This window comes from Mustela nigripes, chromosome X (genome assembly GCF_022355385.1).
Source record: "Mustela nigripes isolate SB6536 chromosome X, MUSNIG.SB6536, whole genome shotgun sequence".
Lineage (NCBI taxonomy): Eukaryota > Metazoa > Chordata > Mammalia > Carnivora > Mustelidae > Mustela > Mustela nigripes.
Genome location: NC_081575.1, coordinates 46,903,322 through 46,912,056, shown reverse-complemented (window position 1 = coordinate 46,912,056; position 8,735 = coordinate 46,903,322).

Here is an 8,735-nt window from a genome sequence, read left to right as displayed (position 1 = left end):
CTCAAGGACCTGGTATGGTAAGGACCTGCACTCTTCCTCTGGAAAAAGATCTCCCTAAAGATTTCTCTAATTTTGTTTTAACATCTGTTATTTTTTTTCTATATGTATATGTGCTGAGATTGATGCAGGTTTGACCCATAAGCACAGTTGCGCAAGAGCACAAGGGCATGAGATTTGGAACAAAGAAAGCTAAATAGCCAGTGTCCAGGTTAGTTGCTCTCAGTTGGTGTGTCTGTCCCTATGCCAAGGGGCAGGAATGTTAAATGGCTCCCACCTGCTCTTTTGTACGCAAGGAGGCAATGTCATCTCTTACAGATGTGCTCCAAGAAGAGGGAACATTCTCTCCCCAACATCTTAGGCAATCATCAGATCATCTGTCCCTGGATTACCTGCCTGCCTTCTCTCCAGTCTTTGAGTTCCACTAGTTGCACAAACTCATGAAAATCAGTCCCTCTATTTTTCCCAGCCAATGGCTTTGGGGAAATGTTCTCCTTGTGGGATCCCCTCTGCACTCCTTTGTCTCTTGTCCCTCTCCACAACCAGGGCTCTCTCCCCTTTGGACCCATGATCTGTTTCTCCTTCAAACCAGGTCTCCTCAATTCCTATTTTCCTTGAAGTGACCTCTTCTCTCCCTCAATTTTTTCAGCTTATTCTGTCACTCCTGAGGTCAATTTCTTGAACATTCAGAATGATTTGACTGTTGTCTAGCTGTGTTTGAGGGGTGAGGCAAGCCTAGGGTCCTCCTACTATGCTATTATACTACTCCCTTCCTTCTTTTTTTTAAATTTCTACTTCAACTCATTGGTGTTCAGAAGTTTTTTGCTTAATTTTCACACATCTGTACATTTTCTAATTTTCTTCCAGTTCCTGATTCCTAGTTTCATTCCACTGTGGTCTGAAAAGATAGTTGACATTATTTCAATCTTCTTAAAGTTGCAAGGCTTATTTTGTGACCTAACATGTGATCTGTCCTGAAGGATGTTCCTTGTGCACTTGATAAAATTTGTATTCTGCTGCTGTTGAAAAGAATGTACTGTATATTTTTTATATCCATTTTGTCTACAGTGTTGCTCAAGTCTGCTGTTTCCTTTTTTAAATTTTATCTCTAGATGATCTATCCATTGATAAAAGTGGAGTATTGCAGTCCCCAACTATTACTGTATTGCTATTTCTCCTTTCAGTTATGTGAATATTTGCTTTATATATTTGGGTTTTCTGACATTGGCACTCTATAAATAGAGAGACAGATAGATGATAGATAGTTAGATCTAGAGATCTAGATCTAGAGATCTATAGATAGATAGATAGATTTACAATTGTTACATCCCCTTTATGAATTGACTCCCTTACCATTTTCCATGACCTTGCCGGTTATGAATGTTTTTTACTTAATGTTTATTTTGTCTGATTTATGTAGAGTTATCCCTGATCTGTTTTGATTATCCTTGCATGGAATATTTTTCCATCCCTTCACTTTTATCTTACGTGGGATCTTAATGCTAACATAGGCCTCTTGTGGGCAGAAATTAGTTAGATCTTGTTTTTTGGTGTTTTGTTTGTTTGTTTTATTCATTCAGCCATTCTATTTCTTTCTTTTTTTTAATTGGAGACAGCCAGACACCTTGGCACAGTGTCCAAGGATGCTGCCAGTTTCATCTTCATTTTTTCTAATTTAATTTTTTTCAGTGTTCCAAAATTCATTGTTTATGCACCAGACCCAGTGCTCCATGCAATATGTGCCCTCCTTAACACCCACCACCAGGCTCACCCAAGCCCCCATCCCACTCCCCTCTAAAATCCTCAGTTTTTTCTCAGAGTCCACAGTCTCTCATGGTTTATCTCCCCCTCCGATTTCCCACAACTCTATGTCTTTTGATCAGAGAATTCAACCCATTTACATTTTAAATAATTACCTATAGGCAATGATTTACTATTACCATTTTGTTCATTGTTTTCTGTTTTGTAGTTTTTTGTTCTTTTCTTTCTCTCCTGCTGTCTTCCTTTTGATTTAATGATTCTTTTAAATTTATTTTTTATTTTCAGCATAACAGTATTCATTATTTTTGCACCACACCCAGTGCTCCATGCAATCCGTGCCCTCTATAATACCCACCACCTGGTACCCCGACCTCCCACCCCCCGCCCCTTCAAAACCCTCAGATTGTTTTTCAGAGTCCATAGTCTCTCAAAGTTCACCTCCCCTTCCAATTTCCCCCAACCCCCTTCTCCTCTCTATTTCCCCATGTCCTCCATGCTATTTGTTATGCTCCACAAATAAGTGAAACCATATGATAATTGACTCTCTCTGTTTGACTTATTTCACTCAGCATAACCTCTTCCAGTCCCATCCATGTTGCTACAAAAGTTGGGTATTCGTCCTTTCTGATGGAGGCATAATACTCCATAGTGTATATAGACCACATCTTCCTTATCCATTCGTCCGTTGAAGGGCATCTTGGTTCTTTCCACAGTTTGGCAACTGTGGCAATTGCTGCTATAAACATTGGGGTACAGATGGCCCTTCTTTTCATGACATCTGTATCTTTGGGGTAAATACCCAGGAGTGCAATGGCAGGGTCATATTGAAGTTCTATTTTTAATTTCTTGAGGAATCTCCACACTGTTCTCCAAAGTGGCTGCACCAACTTGCATTCCCACCAACAGTGTAAGAGGGTTCCCCTTTCTCCACATCCCCTCCAACACATGTTGTTTCCTGTCTTGTTAATTTTGGCCATTCTAACTGGAGTAAGGTGATATCTCAATGTAGTTTTAATTTGAATCTACCTGAGGGCTAGTGATGATGAACATTTTTTCATGTGTCTGATAGCCATTTGTTTGTCTTCATTAGAGAAGTATCTGTTCATATCTTCTTCCCATTTTTTGATATGTTTGCATGTTTTGTGTGTGTTGAGTTTGAGGAGTTCATTATAGATCCTGGATATCAACCTTTTGTCTGTACTGTCATTTGCAAATATCTTCTCCCATTCCGTGGGTTGCCTCTTTGTTTTTTTGACTGTTTCCTTTGCTGGGCAGAAGCTTTTGATTTTGATGAAGCCCCAAAAAGTTTATTTTCGCTTTTGTTTCCTTGCCTTTGGAGACATATCTTGAAAGAAGTTGCTGTGGCTGATATCGAAGAGATTACTGCCTATGTTCTCCTCTAGGAATTATTTTTTCTAAGTGGAATGCTTTGATTCCTTTCTCTTTCACTTTTTTGACTGTACTATAGTTTTTTGTTCGTGATTACCATGAGGTTTTGTAAAATTCTTATAGTTACAACCCTTATTTGTAAAATAAGGAGCATGAACTACTTGATTTCTCTAATTTTGTTTTAAAATGTTATTTTTTTTCTATATGCATATGTGATTATTAGGAGTTAATTTTCAGTTCATTAGGTAACTTATTGAATCCAGGAAGAACTTAGGTTTGAACAGATAGCTTCAGTCAATTAACTAATGTAGGAAGTTTTTGGATGGTGAGGGAAAAAATAGTTCCAGAGGTACCTCAATATGACATACCCCAAACAGAATCCACTGTTTTCTTCCTGCCCAGGATTATCTCTCTCCAGTCTATTCCTCTACAAAATTTTGAGTGTCTTTGCTTAATACAAGATAAATTTTGTTACTTTCTTAAATATTTAAATATAAATGGCTCACTATGTCTGTCATAATAAAGTCCAAACAATTTATCATAGGATTTGAGGTCCTACATTTTCTAGTTCCTGCCTATATCTCTAGCCACAACATAACCCCCATCATTTTCCTATGCTCTATATTAAAGTTATATAGAATTAACCTTCTACCCATTCTTGTTTTTCTTTTTTCAAACTTAACTCTCTTTCTCTGTCCTTCTCAGGCCTTTATGTAACTTGTAGCAAGCCCAAAGTAATGTAAGCTATGTTAAGAGAGAATTCTCTATAAGAGGTTGCTTATCAGATTTTGTACAATCCAAGAAACCAAGTCCTTAATAGTCAAGTAGAGTCTGCCTAGTGTAGGCATATTGATTTCAATGTATCTAGAAAGATATTTCAGCATAGAACTTTATTTGGGTAATGAACTTACTGAAAATGTCAATTCACTGTCTATAACAAAAAGTAAAAATTATTTACTCTAAATGGACAAATACCAACACCCATAAAGTATAGAGTGTGTGTTTGGACATTAGTCTTTGATGCTCCTCACTAAGGAAGAGCTTATAAGCTTTATAATGTTTTGAATAGGTTATTAGACTAGTTTAGTCTAGCCTGGTTCTCCTGGCTTGTCCAATATTAATCTCATCCCATATAATTTGTTTGGAATAGTCCCTTCTTGTTCCAAGTTTGAATTACAAATTATGGAAATCTCTTGCCATTTGTTTACAGTCTTCAAATACTTAATATTTATCCATCAATTTCACTCAAAGTCTGTGCCTTCTTCCAAGAGGACATGCAAATTTGCAGCTGATTTTGGAAGATCTCTGGCTCTTTAACCCAAACTTTATGTATCTGTCTTCTCACAAACAGCTAGAATCTTTCTGGCATCTAACATGTATTGTGACAGAAAGGGCATTATAAACTCCCTTTTCAATCTGAACTGGGCCTTGAAGAACAGGTAGAACTAAGAGGTATAAGGAAAAAGAGAAAGGACATTCCAAGAAGGGGGAGTAGTATAAACAAAATCATGTAGGCAGAGCCTTGACAGTTGAATAAGACAGTAATGAGGCAAATATGAATGGAATAGAGGGTACATATTCAGGAAAAGTGGCATAAAAACTCTGCCAAAAATGTTCTTTCTTGTCTTTTTATTTCTTACTAGCTGATACTTTCTGTTAGAGTTCTCTCACCCAATAAATGTAGTTTAGGTGTCTTTTAATGCACTGTCATGACACCGTTTCTTCCCTAGCAAATAATTTATCACACCTGATGGCATTTTTTTTCTGACTATTCATTTGCCATTCCCCCTAGACTAGCAGTTCTCAAATATTAGCATATATCAGAACCACCTAGAGTATAGGTCAATAAATCACTGAGAACTAAATCCATTGCACATCCCTGCTCTACAAATAAAGTTTTATTGAAGCATAGCCACAGTCATCTTTTTGTATATTGTCTATGGCTACTTCGGTGCTTTAACAGCAGAGCTGTGTTGTTGTGATAGGGACCTATGGTTCACAAAGCCTAAAATATGTACTACATGGCCTTTAACAGAAAAAAGTTTGCATGTCACTAACCTATATGGCTTGTTAAAACTTGCCAGGCCTCACTCATAGAGTTTTTGATTTAGTAAGGCATGAGTAGGGCTCTATAACATGCATTTCTAGTAAGTTCACAGGTGAAACTAATGTTGATGTTGCTAGTCTAGGATGACACACAAAGAACCACTACCTTAGATCAGTGGATCTTAAACTTGGCTAAACATTAGAATGATCTGCAACACTTTTAAAAATTGTTATGTCCAGCTCACAGCTAAACAAATCAAAACTGCTAAGGGTGAGACTGAGATTTATGCACATTTAACTCTCCAGGTGATTCTAGTATGTGGCCTACCCTGAGAACACTTCACTATAAGCTCTATGAGGATAGTCTCTCCATCTTAGACTTAGGCAAGTATCCACTATTCTGTTAGTGATAAAGTAAATGATTCATAAATGAATTAATATTTTTCAGGCAAATAAAATTATAAATGGAACTCAAGATTTGATGGGAGCAACCCACTATTCTATTGAATCGGGTAACTAAGTATTTTGTAACATGAACCAACTTCCCCTGCTTCCCCTGCTGAATTCCCCTCACCCCAGGAATTCATCCATGTTTAAAAAGCAATGTGGTAGGCAGACCACCAGGCTGTCACATGATTCCGCAGATTTAACAAGAGGTGAGGAAGAACACAACTGACTCAGTCATTTTTAGGCAGCAAACTGAAATTTGAACAGTTTCCCAAGATACTAAATCCAATAAGAGAATACATTTGTCATTCATGATGGGCATACTATTTCTCTCAAAGCCGAAAATTAGAAGACTATTGTAAATGTGGAACCTTTCACATGAAGAGACTAATAAGAGATAGAATGAGGTCTGATGATTGTAAAAAGGAACTGCTACATGGGGAAGAGGAGCATGAATTTTCTTTTTTTTTTTTTTTTTTTTTTTTTAAATTTTTTATTTTTTATAAACATATATTTTTATCCCCAGGGGTACAGGTCTGTGAATCACCAGGTTTACACACTTCACAGCGCTCACCAGATCACATACCCTCCCCAATGTCCATAATCCCACCCCCTTCTCCCAAACCCCCTCCCCCCGGCAACCCTCAGTTTGTTTTGTGAGATTAAGAGTCACTTATGGTTTGTCTCCCTCCCAATCCCATCTTGCATGGAGGCTTAAGTGGGTAGAAGAAGAATAAATGAAACAAGAGGAGCATGAATTTTCTTAATTGGTCTATGTGTTTCCATGGCAAAAAGAAAAAAAAATGTTAGTAATCTCTTTTAAATTGTTCTCAAAAGAAAAATATGTAAGGTAAATGTTACCCAGCATAAGAAAGCTAATAGCAAATAAGACATTCCCTTAAGAAATGAAATAACAGTTGACACTATTTCATTTACTTTCACACAACCCACTATCTCCATGGATCAAATAGCTCTGCCTTTGAAAACACTATTGCAGTAACCAGTTCAGCTGGGCAGCAAACAGAATGAGAAAGGAAAGACAAACAAGAGGAAGATAGAAGCCAAACTACTTGCAGCCCAGTATGGGAGAGAAGATGTAAGTAAGACCAATGAACTGAAAGGTAAAATAATGAAATGATTATCAGACAAGGAAAAAACAAGTTAATGAAAGAGATTTTGAACAGAGGAGATGGGGAAAGATATCAGTGAGACAGAATGGGGGTATGGTGAGACAAGCTAAAAGAAGAGGAAGTAAATAACAAAGGAAAAGAAAGCTAGAGATAGATCATAGATAGATGATGATAGATAGAAGATATATGCATACATGCATATGTATAGAGTTATTTATATAGATAGATTTTTATATCTTTTATTTTCCCCAGAGTAATAGCAGCAAAGAAAAGCAGGCTTCTTTCAACGTCTAAATGAATGTCCAAAACCACTACAAATATTTGCCCAGGCTCTAAATCAGAGATTTAAGAGCCAGATAAATTATCTAGCCATCCACAAGCCTCAAAACACTGATCACTGTTGATACGTCAGGATTCAACACCTGAGTAAAATGATTCACTATTGAGATCTTTCTCAAGCCCAAAGTAAATAAGAGCATATTTTCATGTCTTTTGCAACATTTTCCTCTTATAATAATAGATCTATTTAATAGACAGATCATTGAGGCAGAAAATCAATAAAGAAACAAGAGCATTGAATGACACATTGGACCAGATGGACCTCATAGATATATATAGAACATTCCACCCTAAAACAACAGAATACTCATTCTTCTCAAGTGCACATGGAAGCTGCTCCAGAAGACCACATACTGGGTCACAAATCAGGACTCAACCAATACCAAAAGACTGAGATTATTCCCTGCATATTCTCAGATCACAATGCTTTGAAACTGGAGCTCAATCACAAGGAAAAGTTCGGAAGGAACTCAAACACCTGGAAGCTAAAGACCACCTTGCTTAAGAATGCTTGGATCACCCAGGAGATCAAAGAAGAACTGAAACAATTCATGGAAACCAATGAGAATGAAGACACTTCTGTCCAAAACCTATGGGATACAGCAAAGGCGGTCGTAAGGGGAAAATACATAGCCATCCAAGCCTCCCTCAAAAAATTGAAAAATCCAGAATACACCAACTGTCACTACACATTAAAGAACTGGAGAATCAACAACAAATTAAACCAACGCCACACATAAGAAGGGAAATCATCAAGATTAGAGCTAAGATCAATGAGGTAGAAACCAGAGATACAGTAGAACGTATCAATGAAACTAGAAGCTGGTTTATTGAAAGAATCAATAAGATCGATAAACCACTGGCTACACTAATCCAAGAGAAAAGAGAGAAAGCCCAAATTCATAAAATTATGAATGAAAAGGGAGAAAACACAATTAACACAAGGAAGTAGAAAGAATCATCAGAAGTTATTATCAACAGTTATATGCCAATAAGCTTAGCAACCGAGATGAAATGGATGCATTCCTAGTAAACTATAAACTAACAAAATTGAGCCAGGAAGAAATCGACAACCTGAAGAGACCGATATCTAATAACGAGATTGAAGCAGTGGTCAAAATCCTCCCAAAAAACAAGAGCGCAGGACCTGAGGGATTCCCTGGGGAATTCTACCAAACTTTCAAAGAAGAAATAACACCTGTTCTCCTGAAGCTGTTTCAAAAAATTGAAGCAGAAGGAAAACTTCCTGACTCTTTCTATGAAGCCAGCATTACCCTGATCCCCAAACCAGGCAACGACCCTACCAAAAAGGAGAATTTTAGACCAATATCACTGATGAATATGGATGCTAAGAATCTCAACAAGATCCTAGCCAACAGGATCCAACAGCACATTGAAAAGATTATCCACCATGATCAGGTGGGATTCATTCCTGGGCTACAAGGATGGTTCAGCATTCACAAATCAATCAATGTGATACAACAAATTAATATGAGAAGAGAGAAGAACCACATGGTCCTCTCAATTGATGCAGAAAAAGCATTTGACAAAATCCAGCATCCATTCCTGATTAAAACGCTTCAAAGTATAGGGATAGAGGGAACATTCCTGAACCTCATCAAATCT